We start from the raw sequence: 13,549 nt of genomic DNA, 5'->3' as shown, positions 1-13,549 counted from the left end.
GATCGAGGCAAAGACGAAATTAGCAAAGTATAGAGAGATCCTTGATGAAAATTTGCACCAGAGCGCTCAAAACCTGGGGGTGAATGTTCACCTTCCAACAGGAAAACGACCCTAAGCACACAGCCAAAACAACGCAGGAGTGGCTTCGGGACAAGTCTCTGAATGTCCTTGAGTGGCGCAGCCAGAACCCAGACCTGAACCCGATCTAAAATCTCTGGAGAGACCCGAAAATTGCTGTGCAGCAACGCTCCCCATCCAACCTGACAGAGCTTGAGAGGATTTGCAGAGAGGAATGGGAGAAACTCTCCAAATAGAGGTGTGTCAAGCTTGTAGCGTCATACCCAAGAAGACTCGAGGCTGTAATTGCGGCCAAAGGTGCTTAAACAGTACTGAGTAAAGGGTCTGAATACTTATGTATACATTTCTAAGACCTGTTTTTGCTATATCATTATGGGGTACTGTGTGTAGATTGATGAAAAAATATTGCGCGTTTGCTATGTCCATGTGTGTAGTGTTTTTTAACGGTGTCTCCTCTTTTAATTTACATGATCATAAACCGCTCAATTACCTTCCCCAGTCTCATGAAACCTTATTGCTCATCGGGAGGCTATTTCCCTGCACAGGATAAACCCGGCTCAGGGGTAAAGTTGTCCCTAGGTACAGATTTAGGATCAGCTTTCCCTGCCCTAATCCTAACCTCAACCATTAGTGGAGAAAATACTAAAATCATCCAAGATCAGCATCTAGGGGCAACTTCACCCTACTCCAGAAACCTGCTGACAACATGACTGAACCAGGAGTGTAACGGAATAGTTTGTCTGTGAATTATAATGCTGACAACAGACACTGTAAGCACACGCGCCGACATGAATGCACACACACATACGTACACAAACACACACATGCACACTTTCTGTAAAACAAACATTTTCTCATTGATATGCACATGCATGTGCAAACACAGCCAAATAAGACATTGGAAATATTACCTTTTTTTACACACACACACACACACACACACACACACACACACACACACACACACACACACACACACACACACACACACACACACACACACACACACACACACACACACACACACACACACACACACACACACACACAAAACCACACACACACACTCGGCCAGAAACGTTGGAATAGAAACTGTGCCGAAGACACCGGATCTTGTAATTTATATTATATGACTGGAACTCACTGTCCTCAGGTCTTAAAGTTTCCTGTTGGTCCCTCCGAATGTATTTTACAGCGTGCAGTCACAATCTACTGGTATATTGAAAATGGCAGCAACATCTAAAAATGAAAAAATGTATGGTGGTTCACTGGGAATTCTTCCGTATAAACTGAGTTCCCAGAGAGACTGTTTTTCCCCCCCTCAATGCCACCCCTGGCTTTCACCAACTCCTTTGTCTGTGTCATGCAAACAACACAATATATGGCATGACAATGAACAGCAGATGTTCTCAGTATAAGAGTTAGAGTTCTGCAATACATGCGCATGGTTCCTAAAGCAGCTACCTTTAAGAAGCATTGTTCTAGAATGATCCGCAGCTGCAAAGCACCAGACAAACCTGCTCTTACAGGCTTCCTCTGGACTTACCACACCGGTGAGTGTGTGTGTGTCTCTGCGTGTGGTGTGTGTGTTCATGCATGACTGCATACTGCATACCTCTATGAATGTGTGTGCCACAGGTGTGTGCCTTGTGTGTGCGCCAGGCTGGAGCTAGCCTTGGTGTGTGCCCATGCCCTGCAGATGTTTATGTAAGAATTCCTAAGAGGCTGGTGATGAGGGAAAGTCTCAGATGTGGTTCTCTCAGGCCTCGGGGACTGTCAGGATGGTGCATGATGGAGAAGGAGTTGGCACGGCATCACAACCAAAACCTCAACAGACTTATTAACAATTTATTATTTCTCCTTCTCTTTCTGTAAACTTAGCCAGCCAGCACCTGTCCAGGCATTTCAGGCCATTGCTGTTTCGTCATCAGGAGGAGAGGTTCTTTGAGGGGAGAGGAATCGGTTAAGGGTGTGGACTAGGTCGGGTATCTGTTACATAAATGTTCACATCTGTTTGTAATCTCTCTTGAGGTGAGGTGAAGGAGATAAAATCTTCAGGTGCGAAGGATTAGCATCACTGAATATCTGAACAAATCATTACTTTGCAGAGGAGGTGCTTGAAGTAAGGAACATCCCTTTTGCAATGAAGGTTCTCAACAAAAGCATTGCAATGGCTTTAAATTAATTAAATGCCACATCAGATTCTTCCATGTGGTAATTCAGTACATCTTGTGGGTGCAGCCTGGATTGTAAACACAGGTGGACTTTTCAGAAGAGGAGGGGCTGGGTACGGGCATTGGGAGTGGCTTTCAGAGGGCGACATGGATTTGTCTGTTGCTAGTCAGTCCAGATTTGAAAACCTTTACTCCAAGACTGAAATCAAGTAGTGGCATGTATGATTTGGTTCTGGATTTCAAGATAAGGGATCTGTAAACAAATGGTGAAGAGAGCAGAGGAGAAATAAAAGAGAGGAGGAGAGGAGAGGAAGAGGAAGAGGAGAAGGGGAGAGGAGGAGGAGGAGGAGGGGGTAGAGGAGTAGGAGGGGAGGGGAGGGGAGGAGAAGAAAAGAGAAGAGATGTGGGTGGCACAGTTCTCCCAGGCCCCTGACATTGGAAAGTGCCAAAGAGCACACTAGTGTTAGTTGTGGTTGGCCGGACGCACGGGATGCACAGAAGCCCAGGCCAACTATTGAAACACAGGGTTTGGCAATCTCATCCCTTGCCACAGAGGCTCAGCCACAAGAGGCCAACGCCAGGACTCTGTCTCCTCCTATTTCCTCTCTCTTTCCTCTCTCGTTCTCTTTCTCTATATCTCTCCTTTCTTTATCAAGCTCTACTACCCTTTATCTTTTTTCTTTCCTTTAACTATCTTTTCCCTTTCTTTCCACCTCTCTTGCTCTCTCCTGGGCAAAGTGTGCTCACACATTCCTCTGTCCCCTCAATGCCTCCCTAATTGCTCTGGACTCAAAAGACAGCGGGAGAGAGAGAGAGAGAGAGAGAGGGAAAGGGGGTCATACCACCATTTCTCTATGACCAGGACAAACTGTCCGAACCCCCAAACACCCTGGACTAGCCTAGCTCTGTGTGTGTCCCACCTGCCTTTCCCTCCCTTCTCCTGCTCTTTCTATCTCTATGCAAAGGTGGAGTAATTTATATTAAACAATTAAATAATTATATTTCTCCCATGTCTCCTCCTTCCAAAGGGGCTGATTTCATAATGAAATCACTTTCACTCCACATCCCGGGCTGTGTTATGTTAGTTAGCGCAGGGCTAAGGCATAAAGAAGAGCTTGTATTTCTTCAGTGCCCCACAAAGCCATCTAATTGTCAGCTCCTAATCAGCCAGGCCCTGCATGGAGGCCTTCCTAATTATGTAACCATAGTTTCTGACTTGTGATCAATGGAAGGGAACTATTTTTTTGTGTTTTTGGTTAGAAGAGGTATGAAATTGTGTGGTGGAGTGCTAAGAGAGTATGGACCAATTCACCAGGGAAGTGAATGTTGTTTGTTGCTTGTTGTCCTGTTGGAGTCTACTGTGTGTTAGTTACCTGTGTCTGTATCTGTCCCCACCATTTTGATGTACTAACTGCATCAAATTAGTACAATTGCTTCAATTAGTCAAAGGTCAGAAAAAGGTTAGAAAATAAAATGTGTGTATGTGTATGGGGGGGGGGTAGATTTGATTATATTGAAGATCCTAAAAAGTGTCCAAGAAAGTGTGTCATGCAAACAAATGACACAGACAGAAGTGAGTGGATGGGACAATGTGTGTTGGATAGGCTGGATAGGCCCATGGGAAACCGTGTGGTTACGCCATACATAATCACAACAAAGAGACAAGCGGTTTCAAATGTGGTCACTGGGTCATTGCATGAGGATTTCCTCATACTGGAGAACGAGGGGTACACTGCCATTCCCTAAAGTATACTGTCTGTGTGTCCCAGAGAAAGAGAATGTGTTTGTTTGTGTGTGTGGTTTTGAGCTTGACATAAGTCAAAAGGTTGGACACAGTCAAAAGTTTGGACACACCTACTCATTCGAAGGTTTTTCTTTATTTTGACTATTTTCTACGTTGTACAATAATACTGAAGTCATCAAAATGATGAAATAACATGTAGTAACCAAAAAAAGTGTTAAACAAATGTAAATGTTTTTTATATTTGAGATTCTCCAAAGTAGCCATCATTGTAAATAAGAATTTGTTCTTAACTGACTTGCCTAGTTAAATAAAATTAAAAAGCCACCCTTTGCCTTGATGACAGCTTTGCACACTCTTGGCATTCTCCTGTCCGTTCACAAAGAACCCTCTTGGAACCCTTTTTTCTAAGAGTGTAGCCTATTTAGTTATTACACCTCCGGGACCACAAGAATCAGCCAATTACACCTATTGTTTGCATTTTAAACAGTCAAATAAAGCCATTTAATATGTAGGCTACTATCACAGAAATAATCCGTTGTTTGTGTTTAGGCAGGTCTTAAGAAACATTAGGAAACTAAATACTGTATCTAAAAACGAAATAAATGCTGAGTTTAATGTAGCCGATTTTATAGTGATTATGGCTATGTTTGTTAATTTATCAGAAAAGATGCTCTTATATTCCCATGCCTTTATCACACATCTATTTTATCGTAAGCATATAATTGAATAACAAAATAAAAATATGAAATATAAAAATTGGCCAGTGCGAAGAGTAATAATTTGAGACCTATTCCAGGAAGCTAGGCATATGTCGTACGTCACAATTTTTGATCGATATGTGTTTTTGTGCAGAAATGCGTTCTGGAACATATGAACTTTCATGTGCCATAATTTACCCTTACAAAAAAAACTCGTTTTGAAACTGCAGTTAAAGTGAAGTAACTGCAGTCGACTGTGGTATTTTGGACTCAGTAATTGCAGAATAACTGCAGTTTTACTGCACTCTAACTGCAGTTACAAAGAAAAATTACTACAGTAAAAAAAACGGTGTTATTTTGGATGCAATATTTGCAGCATATTGCAGTTGTACTGCACTCTAATTGCAGTTATACTGCAGTGTACTGCAGTTATACTGCACTCTGACTACAATATTTTTTTTGTAAAGGTAGAACCCATAGCGGCCGTCGACTGCCTTTTTAAAAATTACTATTGCGGCTTTGTTTTTCTAACAATAATATCTGTGTCAATACCGCAAAAAATAACTTGATAGGGATTCGGACCCGTCCTTGCACTTAGAAAGCGATAATGATGTCGTGGTGAGTGAGGGATATGTCACACACCTTTATAATTGTGTCACCACAGTACAGGTGTTATGACTGGCCATGCTGCTGGCACTAAGGTTGCAGCCACTGAAAAATGCATTCAGTTTCAATGGAAACCCCTTTTGTGTGTGCGGAAAAACCTGTATTTTACCTGGTAACATATAGAGCCAAATCAGATTTATAACATCTGTTAGGACTACATCATTGTAGTACGGAGAGAAAAAGAAAAAAAAAAATATTTAAAAAATGTATGAAATGTATGCATTCACTACTGTAAGTCACTCTGGATAAGAGCCTCTGCTAAATGACAAATGTAAAATGTAAATGTAAAATGAAATAAGTAAACAGTTTGATGCTGTGAAACTTGGCGAATAGCTCTCAGATGAGCCAATCCTGTCATGGAAATAGTTGCAGTATTTAGCTGTATACAGTCAGCTAACTAGTTGGTTGTTTAGTCTTGTTTCTACTGATGTAATTCATATGGAAACTGCCCAAGCTGCTTGCTTTAGTCTGTCAGGCCAGAAAAGTTGTGGGGCGCTAAATTTGTGCTGCTCTTGCGAAGTGTAAACCTTAGCTGTCACTTTCACTAGCTAGCCATGCAGACAACCATCTAACTAGCTGACAAAATAGAGATTAGAGTAAGTTTTGTTTATCTATTTGCCTTAGGTTATGGTTTGTCATGTTTGCTAGGTAATTTCACATCTTAGCTGTCATGTTATGGTAGAAGCCCGTGTTGTGGAGCTCGTATGATATTGAGTTGCAGTGATATTTGTTTACATAGCCAGCTAACAAGTTACTTGTTTTGTCCTCTTTTACTGATGCAATTCATTTGGAAACTGTCCCAGCTTCTTACAGTTTTTCTCGATTGTTTACACACATTTTCTGAAAGCATGCCTCATATTCTCAGAACTCTACACACAAATCAAAAAACACACACACAATGGGCAAAACCCCTCAATTCTCCAGCAAAATGAAACTTTACATTCAAAACAATGTTATTTCTTATCAAAATGGTATTTTGTTTTCAAATGACACACACAAACCATCATATGAATAGACATTTATAAGAACCAGTTGAACACTGATGTGCTCAATGTAAAACACTATGATGAATGGAAAACACTTCTTCTCCATTCATCATAATGACTTAGGCCTTTTTTTGGTTCAGTGTTGCCATTACTACAGACAGTACATACATAAGTGTGTTGTAAAATATTTGAGAATATTGTTTTTATACTCAGAACACACAAATACACGGTAACAAATATATTTTATTTTTCCCACAAAAACAATGTACACAGTGTACATCCCATTCCCAACCAACACAAAGTTGCACATACAGTGGTCTACATACAAAACAGAAGAATTTAATGTATACAGTTAAAGTAAAAAACATTTAAAATTTAAACATTTAAAACTATGCTGCATCCTCTCTTCTGTTGCGGTCTGGCCACAGCACCTCATCCACATCACAAGCAATGTTTTCCCTGGCCAAGCAGCGGGGGAAATATCGCCTAGCATGCCGATTCCAGCCATGAAAAGCATCAGCTGCTATTTCTCCACATGCGTCTTCCATAGCTTGGAGAAGAGGTATACGCGTTTGTGGATTTCGGTCATACACTTTCCATCTCCAGGCAGAAAAAAATTCCTCAATAGGATTGAGGACTGGAGAATATGGAGGGAGATAAACAACTAAAAAGCGTGGGTGGGCAGTGAACCAGTTACAAACCAGAGCAGCCCTGTGGAAACTTATGTTGTCCCAAATGACAACGTACCTGAGCTGCTCTGGGCCATCTACCTGATCTGGTGGAATGAGTGTGTTGTGTAGGGTGTCCAGGAATGTGATCAGATGGGCGTTGTTGTAGGGGCCAAGGGTAGCATGGTGATGGATGACGCCGTGGTGGGTAATCGCTGGACACATTGTGATGTTCCCTCCGCGCTGGCCAGGGACTTGAACAATGGCACGCTGGCCGATGATATTCCTTCCCCTCTTTCGTCTTTTTGTGAGGTTGAATCCAATCTCATCAATGAAGATGAACTGGTGCTCCACTGCAGCCACCTCTAGCTCAAGGACTCTCTGAAACACACATGACAATATCAGAAATAGACATGGAGTGGTCACTATTGTGAAGCACAATCATTATGATTACAATACTGAAATATGTATAATTTATACAGTGTTGAGAGTATGCATCAATTGTGGGATTGTATAGGACTCACTTGCACATAGTTATATCGCAATTCTTTGACTCTTTCTGAATTGCGTTCAAATGGCACCCTGTAGACCTGCTTCATCCTGAGATTATTTCTGCGCAAGACACGGTCCAGTGTTGATAAGCTTACCCTATCAATATTTTGAAATACCTCTTTGTTTTCTATTATTTTTCTTTGTATTTGCCGTAATGTTATGCCGTTATTTTCTAGGACCATGTTCATGATTTCAGTTTCCTGTTCAGGAGACAGAACACGTTCCCGACCACCTTGTGTTGGTAATCTTTCAGCTCTGCCAAACAAATAGTAAAATACTGTAAATACAAAGTAGGAATACATTTCCCAAATACTTGAAACATACTTTATTTTTACAGTCCTACAGAACAGTCCACAGGCAATACTGTACTACTGTACTCATTGAGTACTGTATTGAAATGCAGTACTGCAATTTTCTAGTGAGAGTAGATTTCTTACCTATTCTCATTTCGGAATGTCCGGATGATGGATGTTACAGTGTACCTGCTTAAATTTGGCTGTACTCTTTGCCCAGCCTCCCTCATTGTTAGACCATGGTTGACCACATGATCAACCAAAGTGGCTCGGATCTCATCAGAGATTACGGTCCTTGGCCTTCCCCGTCCTCGTCCTTTTCCTCCCCGTCCTCCTCCTCTTACTCTGACTCCTCTGGCTCTGCCTCTGTTTCCAATGTTGGCATCCATTGCGCCAAAACAGAAGAGCTCACCTGTTGCCCTTTTATGCTAAAGCTCTGATTGCTAATTGTAAAACTGTGTGATGGGTGTTTGCCCATGTGATGAGTCAGTGTGCATATTTGAATGGCAGTGTGTTCATTGTGAAAACAAGTGATTTTCTGCATGAAAATTGTGCCAAATGCAAAGAATTGTGTGTAGTGTTTTGAAAAAAGTGTGTTTTAGAACTGCAATTTGAGTGTAAAGCAGGAATTGTGCTTGTAGTTTAGCAGAATTGGTTCAGGGGGTTGGTGCATGAGTTACATGTTGTGGTCATTGTGTCTCAAGTACCAGTATTTGTGTGTAAACAATTGAGAAAAACTGTAACTAGGCAAGTCAGTTAAGAACAAATTCTTATTTTCTACAAAGATAACTAGCTAACGATGCCCAATTAATCATCTGGCCATGGGTCTTGAAGTGTGTTTATCCTATATAGTCTTTACGGTTATAATCTAACACTGCTGGTCATCCATGAACATATTCATGAATTACATTTTGTTTGCTCTATCCTGGCCACTAAGCGCTTCATTAAATAAATGTGATTGATTGATTGAAAGTGTTGTATAGCATTCTGATTATACTGTTTACTCTGTGTGTGAGTGAGTGAGTGAGTGAGTGAGTGAGTGAGTGAGTGAGTGAGTGAGTGAGTGAGTGAGTGAGTGAGTGAGTGAGTGAGTGAGTGAGTGAGTGAGTGAGTGAGTGAGTGAGTGAGTGAGTGAGTGAGTGAGTGAGTGGAAAGGGAGGCATCTAACTGTACCACACATTGGAAACCCCAAAGAGGTGATTATTAGGAAGCAAGTATGTGTATGATTGAGAAAAAAAAGAGAGCAGAAGGAAGAGAGAGACAGTGGGAGAGGGAGAGAGAGAGATGCTGTTCCTGACCACAATTGTATCCTATTTGTTTCTCCATTCCTCTCAAACTCTCGCGATCTCTCTCAGTCTGTTCCTCTGTTCCTCTAGGTCCGTGACAGCAGTGAGAGAAGTTATTGGGAGAATAAGGGCTCAGTACCAGAAGGCAGGGAGGAGGAAAAGTTGGAGATGATTGAAGGGATAGAGATTTGGAGCGAGGAGGAAGAGGAGGGAGAGGGGAGTGAAAGGGGAGAGGAAGAGGAGAGTGAAGAGGAGGGAGAAAGAGAGGAAGAGGAGAGGGAAGAGGAGGGAGGAGTGGAAGGAGAGGGGAGTGGAGGAAGAAGAAGAGAGGAAGAGGAATTAGAGGAGGAGGAAGAGGGAGAGCCCACCAGCCAAGGGAATCTATAGGGGCAATAGCCCAGCCTACCTTTCTGTGGAGTGCATCTGCCCCAAGTCCCACCATTCACCCTTGAACCACACAGCCTGGGCCTAAAGTGACATTGGCAGTTTACATTTTTTTTGGGGGAAAATGGTAGTTGTCTGTTCTTTTCTGATCTGGTGTTTAACACCAACCGGTATGCCACTACATCCAATGTCTCCCCATTTGTCACATTTAAAGATGAGATTAAATGCGTTATTGGAATCAATATTCTCATGGGCATCCACCGCTTACCCTCTCTCATTGACTACTGGTCCTCTGACGCCGCCCTCAGGGTTCCATACATCACAAGTAAAATGCCACACAACCGCTTTGAGCAGCTATGTAAATACATGCACTTCTCCGATCCAAATTCAGCTAATGTGACAGACAAATTACACAAAGTCAGGCCTTTTATCAAAATACTGCAAGAGAATTCCCTAAACTACTTCACCCATGGCAAGCCCTCTCAGTGGATGAGGCTATGATATAATTTGACTGTAGACTACTGTGGAAGCAGTATATGCCCCAAAAAACAGTAAAGTGGGGGATAAAAATATGGTGTCTCTGTGACTCCTTGCTTTCAGTGTGTACACAGATGTGTACAGTCTATGTTCTAACAGCTCAGGAAAATACCCTAAAACCAGTATCAAAATACAGGCAGAACAAAATCATACTGTTTATTTCAGAGCTGGTCCTGGATTGCAACAAGAAAATGGGCGAGGTTGACCATCTCGACCAGCTCAGGGGCTACCATAATGTTGGAGGGTGTGTGGTGTGCATCTTGAGTGGACGCAGGGCAAAGAATGGACGATGTGTAGAAACCTCCTTTGGGTGCTCTAGGTGTTCTGTGCCACTTTGCAGGATGGGGCTGTGCTTCCAGAAGTTCCATGACATGTTGTAGGCTAAATGCAAACACTAATGTGATAGTTTGAAATATGAATTTGTCCTACAAATTTCATAGGCAAAAAAAGTCTGAAGCTAGCCTAACACTTACTGTGTTTTTTACTTTCTCTCTTTATCTGTCTCTATCTAATACTTATTGCGTTTACTGAATTGTTGTCAGTATTATTTTTTTATATTTTGCGCCACTGTAGAATGGGGCCATGCTTTCCATGACATGTTGTAGGCTAAACGCAACACCCGGGTGACATATTTTTACTACAAATCTACAAATAGACAAATTGGGTATGTTTTAAAATAAAATAGTCTCTGAACAGTTGTTGTGTTTATCTTAATATTTCTCTATCTGATACTTTTTGCGTTCACAAAATTGTTGTAAAACGTATTTCTACATTTTGTGTCAGGCCTGTGGTCTCTACTAAATTGCATTGGGAGAGGTTATCTACATTTTGAAATTGTTCTTTTCATTTCTACATTGTAAAAGAAGTAAGAATCTTTGCCAATCCAATATTGTCCTCTGGTCAACCTTGTAATACATGTTTGAATATGTACAGTCAAAAGGTTTGACACACCTTGTCACGCCCTGATCTGTTTCACCTGTCGTTGTGATTGTCTCCACCCACCTCCAGGTGTCACCTGTTTTCCCCATTAGTCCCTGGATACTTATTGCTGTGTTCCCTGTTTGTCTGTTGCCAGTTCGTCTTGTCTTGTCAAGTCAACCAGCGTGTTTTTTCCGTGCTCCTGCTTTTTTTCCCCCCTTATCGCTGTTTTGCTAGTTCTCCCAGTTTTGACCCTTGCCTGCCTTGACTCTGAACCCACCTGCCTGACCATGCTGCCTGCCCTGACCTCAAGCCTGCCTGCCACTCTGTACCTCCTGGACTCTGACCTAGTTTATGATCTTTTGCCTGTCCACGACCATTCTCTTGCCTGCCCCTTGGATTATAATAATTATCAGAGACTTGAACCATCTGCCTCCTGTGTCTGCATCTGGGTCTCGCCCTGTGCCCTTATACACCTACACATTCAAGGGTTTTTCTTTATTATTTTACTATTTTCTACATTGTAGAATAATAGTGAAGACATCAAAACTATGAAATAACACATATGGGATCATGTAGTAACCACAAAAGTGTTAACAAAACAAAATTCATTTTAGATTCTTCAAAGCACCAACCCTTTGCCTTAATGGCACTCTTGGTATTTTCTATTTATTATTTATGTAAATAATATTTATAAGTATAATATATTAGGTACATTTTGAGTGAGTCATTTAGTAAATTTAAATACTTATTATTCTGCAATTACTGAGTCCAAAATACCACAGTCGACTGTAGTTACTTCACTTTTACTGCAGTTTCAAAACTAGCTTTTTTTTGTAAGGGTAAGTTAAGGCACATGAAAGTTCATATTTTTTGTTGTGTTAATAAAAAAGGTTTTATAGTGAGTGTCTTTGCACAATGGGAGACGAAATTAGTGTTATTCCTATTGAAATGAATGTGGTGTCATATAGAAGAGTTTGTGCTCTTTAAAACTTAGTTAACTTGCAATTGTCATTTGTTCTTTGTTTTTGAGCTGTTTGAAATGTGTGAGAAAATGGGTAATCTACAGCAGCATTATAGAATTCTATTGGGGTCTAAAGGGTTAATTACAAATGTGTATGCCATCTGTAAATACAAATACAATTGTTGGTTTAGCCCCATAGTCTAGTTGGTTTAGCCATGGAAAAAGTCAGGAACCTTCCAGCTAGCCATGATTGGCAGAGATAATGGATGGGCGGGACATGCTGAGAGAGGAGTTTGGAATGGTCTGCCATGTAGCATACTTCTGTCTATAACATGAGCTGCTCAGTATGTGTTGATAAGCCTTTCTATCACAGCTTTTTTGAAAGATATAGTATCATGAAGAACGGCAAAAGTGTAATTGTTGCTACTGCTCTCATCATTGCTGCCCTGAATTTAACAGGCGCCATCAACGAAGATCAGTGGGAAAAGGTTGTGATGGACTACTTTCTGGAGGATGATCATGCCATGCTGACTCTCTGACTCTGAAAATCAATCAGACCATAAGGAAATCCCTGATTTTGGTTTAAAAAAAATCATAAACCAGAAATTGTAGAGTTTTCTGTTGACCGTAATAGTGAAGAAATGGCAATAAACATTGTTGTTGTCAAGGAAAATTTGACTGAGTTTTGAAATCATTGGAATGCCGGTGGAAGCAGAGTATTTCTTTTTGACTGCAAATGCAGTGGGAGTTGAAAAGAGAACACAGAAGACTGTTGTATAACACATCTGTCTCCGTATTGCATCTTCAAAGTAAGGGAAACCATGGCATCGATGACAGAGAGGGAGAAGCGTTCATCCATGTATATGGGTAAGAGCCTAGCTACATTTTCAGATATTATACATTTCACATTTTGTCAGAAAGTTGTTTTCATTGCAAGATAAGGCGTGCTGTTAGCTAGCTAACATTAGCTGGCTCGCTAGCTAATGTTAATGTGTATGAGCTGTGTAGTAGTATTATTTGTATCTCAGAATGACATTTGCATTGCTAGATATAGCCTAATGTTAGCTAGCTAGCTATTAGCTATAGCTATGTGCAGATTCATGCATGGTAGTATGGGTTGGGTTTATGGGTCTAAACAAAAGACTCCACCATGCAAGTAACCATTTCACTGAACTGTTGACACCTTCTGTATCCTATGCATTTGACAAATAAACATACATTTTATTTGATATAGTGTGTGTTTATCAGAGAGGCTAATATGAAAAACAATGTTACCTTCACCAAAGTCAGATTAGGATCTAGGCCAAGATTGTGTATTTTTATTACTACTTTCACCACTTTTGGTCTTAATCTTTGGTTGTTTACTACACTACCTTACTCATTCTGTTTAGCACATGGCTTCACACGTGAATCCGTATAGAGATGGGTGGGGCTAAGGCTTAAGAATGATGACGAAGAATTAATGATGCTGAATGGGTGTAGACAAAGAAGACCTCTCCAGTAACTCTCAAAGCAGAATTATTTTCCCGTTGTTCCTCAACTGCAGTGTGTGATATACCATCTAACTCTGAGTCTTTACTTTTATCCATCGTAAAAAACAC

This window comes from Salmo salar, chromosome 10 (assembly GCF_965601325.2).
Source record: "Salmo salar chromosome 10, fSalSal1, whole genome shotgun sequence".
Classification (NCBI taxonomy): domain Eukaryota; kingdom Metazoa; phylum Chordata; class Actinopteri; order Salmoniformes; family Salmonidae; genus Salmo; species Salmo salar.
This window is presented reverse-complemented; position numbering follows the sequence as displayed.